Below are 5,255 nucleotides of genomic sequence, written 5' to 3' on the forward strand. Positions count from 1 at the left end.
CAATTTCCAGCCCTCCAAGTAGTCTTCTGATTGTGAACTTGGTGTCCTCCTTCCCCTTATGAGGTTCAGAGAGACCAGACCTCAGAGCACAAGCATTTGGTGAGATCAGGGAAGAACAGAGGAATGGGCGTGCAGGTAGGTAAGCAGGGCAGAGAGATGGGGTTGGAGAATATGGGAGGAGGCCAGTGGAGAGATGCTATCAGACATAGTTGGGAGCCAATAAAATCTGCTACATGTAGAGTTCTTGGGAGGGGTGGCAGAGGTAAGGCCAGTGTTGGAGGAATGGGGTTATCAAGGAGTTTATAGAGTGGACTATCAGGCAAAGGAGGAAATAAGAGCCCTGGTTCCTAAAAATCAAGTAGAAGGTGACACTATTGTCAGCTTACAACTCATAACATGGATGCATGTGTATTGTGAGTACACCTAACTTCCAAAATTCTAAGCTTCATGAGGGCAGGGACTTGTTGTCATCAATCTTTGTATCTAGTACCTATAATAGCTCCTAGTATGTGGGGAAACTGTCAGATTTTTTTTTAACTAAAGAGAGAAAACAGCTGGGACGTTTTTGCATTTGTCATGTGAGGCTCAAGAATAATTCATTCTTTTATATGCTAGATACTCTATCAATACCTCATCTACCTGTTTTTCCTTTTTTAGAATAGTTTCCATGTGGCATAGCTCTTTGTACTCTGTACTCTTGTACTCTGTTGCTTGAGTTGCAGCCATAGCTGTAGTTGGTGGAGCCCAGTACTTTCTGTAGTTTTTCCCTTGATATCATGTTGTTCTTTGAGCTTTGGTTAAGAAACCATTCCTGGTTTATGAATATCCATCTTTCAGGTTGGCTATGGTTATTTTCCTTGTGTGCAATTGACCTATGTTCTTCCCTATATCTGCCAAGAAAGGTCTATCTGAGACAACAAACAGGTTCTTTAAAATCTTCCATGGTCTAGGGGATCCTGGGTGTCTCAGTCAGTTAATCCAACTCTTGATTTCAGCTAAGGCCATGGCCTCACGGTTCATAAGATTAAGCCCCGCATATCAGGCTCTGTGCTAACAACATGAAGCTTACTTGGGATTCTCTCTCTCCCTCTCTCTGTGCCTCTTTCTCTCTCAAAATAAATAAACATTAAAAAAATAATTTGCATGATTTAAAAAAGAAAGCTTTTTCATGGTTGATGATCCAAGCCCAAAGCTACTAAAATCTGAACTACTAATGTCTTTTTAGATTCACTAGAATATTCATCTTCTTAATTTGCCTGACAGTACTGGTCTAAAATATAGCTTGGGCCTTGCTTTCTTACCCTAACTCACCTGGGCATGAAGAGATACACCAGGAGCTCTGATCAGTTACCTTCTATGTAGTACTATGTTAATGGATTCTAAATCTTCATAAAACCTGATTCAAAGTGACCACATACCCTTATATCTAGTGGGGAGTGGGATGGTCCCTAAATGTCGCTGGTCAGAGTTCCCATCTGTCCACATTTATGACACCTGCATGGGCAGCCACCCTCTTAAAGGCACACTTCTGCTTCTTAATATGCCTGAAGGGCCCTAGGGCAGCCCAGAAGTGAAGATATAAAGGAAGATGGCAAGGGAAGCCCCAGCTCTGAGGAATGATTGGGCAAGAGCAGCCCTCCTTAGCAAACATAACATCCATCTGCTAAATGTTCCTTTAGAGTTTTTCTCCAGTGAAAAGCTGTGTGTTGGTAAGTTTTGTTTGTTTTTTACCCTTTTGTGTGAAACAGAAATTGAACTATATCTGAAGATACTTAAAATGTCTGGGTAGGGGGCTGGAGAGAGGAGGGGGTTTCCTCAGAGAATGGAATGTCCCAAAAGAAATTTCACTTATCATGAGAGGGGAAGTCCATTTCATATGACACAATGGTGTCATTATTTAACACTCTATTGGATTTTACATTAGATAACATTGATCATTATTTTGATTAGTCATTCATCATTAAAACCCTATGAATTATGAGAAAACCGTCATACATAAAGAGCTGCTCAGGCTAGACTACAGACCAGGATTATCTTCTTTCTTATCCACACCAAAGTGAGGATGTTTTCTCACTGAAAACCTGTTCTCCAGGAGACTACCTTCCTCTTCACCACCCAAACTACCCCCAACCCCCAGCCAAGAAGATCTCACCTAGAGCCACATTGTGTTATTCAAAGACCATTACTTTTCAAGTGCTGGTCACACCTGTGTGCCTTTTCTATGCAGAGTTTCAACTTCAGATCTGTGCAAATGACTAACACAAGAACCACAGCTGCAGAGAGGTTCAAGCTGTCATAGCATGGGGAACATTCAGTTCAGAGGAAGTTAAGGTATATTTCTCTTTGACTACTCATACATCCAGTAACCCCTAAAAAGGGCAAAAAAGTCAAAGGCAAAGCGACCCCTGCTTCACTGATACACAACTTGCATACTGTACATACTAGAACAATGTCACAATCTGAAAACATTTATATTTGGCTTTATAATGACATCAGTTCATTCCCTATTCTGCTCCAAAATATAGGGAAGTACTTATTTTACCTCTCTTGTAATTAAAGGGTCCGTGATGGTGCTTTTTCCCTATTAAAGGCATAGTTCATCTCGAAGGTGATATGAAATCGGTCTCTACTTTGTGACTTTTAAATGGCAGTTCCTCTTTCTGCTTCGTAAGGTTTTTGTGGGCAGCCCAACAGGTGGACAAATACAGTGATGGGTAGAAAGATAGCTAGAAAACTGATATATAAGACAGTGTGATATGTGGGTATTTTCTTTGTTTAATATGAAATTTATTGTCAAATTGGTTTGCATACAACACCCAGTGCTCATCCCAACAGGTGCCCTCCTCCATGCCCATCACCCACTTTCCCCTCCCTCCCACCTCCCCCATCAACCCTCAGTTTATTCTCAGTTTTTAAGAGTCTCTTATGGTTTGGCTCCCTCCCTCTCTGTAACTTTTTTTTCCCCCTTCGCCTCCACCATGGTCTTCTGTTAAGTTTCTCAAGATTCACAGAAGAGTGAAAACATATGGTATCTGTCTTTCTCTGTATGACCTATTTCACTTAGCATAACACTTTCCAGTTCCATCTGTGTTGCTACAAAAGGCCATATTTCATTCTTTCTCATTGCCAAGTAGTATTCCATTGTGTAAATAAACCACAATTTCTTTCTCCATTCATCAGTTGATGGACATTTAGGCTCTTTCCATAATTTGGCTATTGTTGAAAGTGCTGCTATAAACATTGGGGTAAAAGTGCCCCTATGCATCAGCACTCCTGTATTCCTTGGGTAAATTCCTAGCAGTGCTATTGCTGGGTCATAGGGTAGATTTTTTTAATTTTTTGAGGAACCTCCACACTGTTTTCCAGAGCAGCTGCACCAGTGCATTCCCACCAACAGTGCAAGAGGGTTCTGATTTCTCCACATCCTCTCCAGCATCCATAGTCTCCTAATTTGTTAATTTTAGCCACTCTAACTGGCATGAGGCTATATCTCAGTGTGGTGTTGATTTGTATTTCCCTGGTGAGGAGTGACATTGAGCATCTTTTCATGTGCCTGTTGGCCATCTAGATGTCTTCTTTAGAGAAGTGTCTATTCATGTCTCCTTCCCACTTCTTCACTGGATTATTTGTTTTTCAGGAGTGGAGTTTGGTGAGTTCTTTATAGATTTTGGATACTAGCCCTTTGTCCGATATGTCATTTGCAAATATCTTTTCCCATTCCATCAGTTGCCTTTTAGTTTTGTTGATTGTCTCCTTTGCAGTGCAGAAGCTTTTTATCTTCATGATGTCCCAATAGTTCATTTTTGCTTTTAATTCCCTTGCCTTTGGAAATGTGTCAAGTAAGAAATTGCTGTGGCTGAGGTCAGAGAGGTTTTTTTCCTGCTTTCTCCTCTAGGGTTTTGATGGTTTCCTGTCTCACATTCAGGTCCTTTATCCATTTTGAGTTTACTTTTGTGAATGGTGTAAGAAAGTGGTCTAGTTCCATTCTTCTGCATGTTGCTGTTCAGTTCTCCCAGCACCATTTGTTAAAGAGACTGTCTTTTTTCCATTGGATACTCTTCCCTGCTTTGTCAAAGATTAGTTGGCCATACTTTTGTGGGTCCAATTCTGGAGTGTCTATTCTATTCCATTGGTCTATGTGTCTGTTTTTGTGCCAATACCATGCTGTCTTGATGATTACAGCTTTGTAGTAGAGGCTAACGTCTGGGATTGTGATGCCTCCTGCTTTGGTTTTCTTCAATATTGCTTTGGCTATTCGGGGTCTTTTATGGTTCCATACAAATTTTAGGATTGCTTGTTCTAGCTTCGAGAAGAATGCTGGTGCAATTTTGATTGGGATTGCATTGAATGTGTAGATTGCCTAAGCACCCACACCCTTCCAAAACTCAAACAGGAAGAAATAGAAAATTTGAACAGACCCATAACCAGTGAAGAAATTGAATCAGTTATCAAAAATCTCCCAACAAATAAGAGTCCAGGAACAGATGGCTTCCCTGGGGAATTCTACCAGATATTTAAAGCAGAGATAATACCTATCTTTTTCAAGCTGTTCCAAAAAATAGAAAGGAAAGGAAAACTTCCAGACCCATTCTGTGAAGCCAACATTACTTTGATTCCCAAACCAGACAGAGACTCAGAAAAAAAGAAAACTACAGGCCAATAACCCTGATGAATATGGATGCAAAAATTCTCACCAAGATATTAGCAAAGCGAATTCAACAGCATATAAAAAGAATTATTCACCATGATCAAGTGGGATTCATTCCTGGACTGCAGGGCTGGTTCAATATTTGCAAATCAATCAACGTGATACATCACATTAATAAAAGATAAGATCCATATGATCCTGTCAATCCATGCAGAAAAAGCATTTGACAAAATTCAACATCCTTTCTTAATTAAAACCCTCAAGAAAGTTGGGATGGAAGTAAAATACTTAAACATCATAACACCATTTATGAAAAGCCCACGGCTAATATCATCCTCAATGGGGAAAAACTGAGAGCTTTCCCCCTGAGATCAGTAACACGACAGGGATGTCCACTCTCACCGATGTTGTTTAACATAGTGTTGGAAGTGCTAGCATCAGCATTCAGACAACAAAAGGAAATCAAAGGCATCCAAATTGGCAAAGATGAAGTCAAGCTTTCACTTTTTGCAGATGACATGATACTATACATGGAAACCCGACAGACTCCACCAAAAGTCTGCTAGTACTGATACATGAATTCAGCAAAGTCTCAGGATACAAAATC

The 5,255-nt window shown here is 40.3% G+C and overlaps 1 long non-coding RNA gene across 1 annotated transcript; it reads left to right on the top strand.

Moving 5' to 3' along the window:
- Window positions 1-1,543: 1,543 nt before the first annotated feature.
- Window positions 1,544-4,937, top strand: LOC109249498 (uncharacterized). Its single transcript, XR_002072610.2, has 3 exons — window positions 1,544-1,709; window positions 2,228-2,331; window positions 4,626-4,937. It is a non-coding gene; the product is annotated as an uncharacterized LOC109249498 (long non-coding RNA).
- Window positions 4,938-5,255: the final 318 nt, after the last annotated feature.

Source organism: Panthera pardus, unplaced genomic scaffold (genome assembly GCF_024362965.1).
Source record: "Panthera pardus isolate Hobbes unplaced genomic scaffold, ASM2436296v1 HiC_scaffold_17, whole genome shotgun sequence".
Classification (NCBI taxonomy): Eukaryota; Metazoa; Chordata; class Mammalia; order Carnivora; family Felidae; genus Panthera; species Panthera pardus.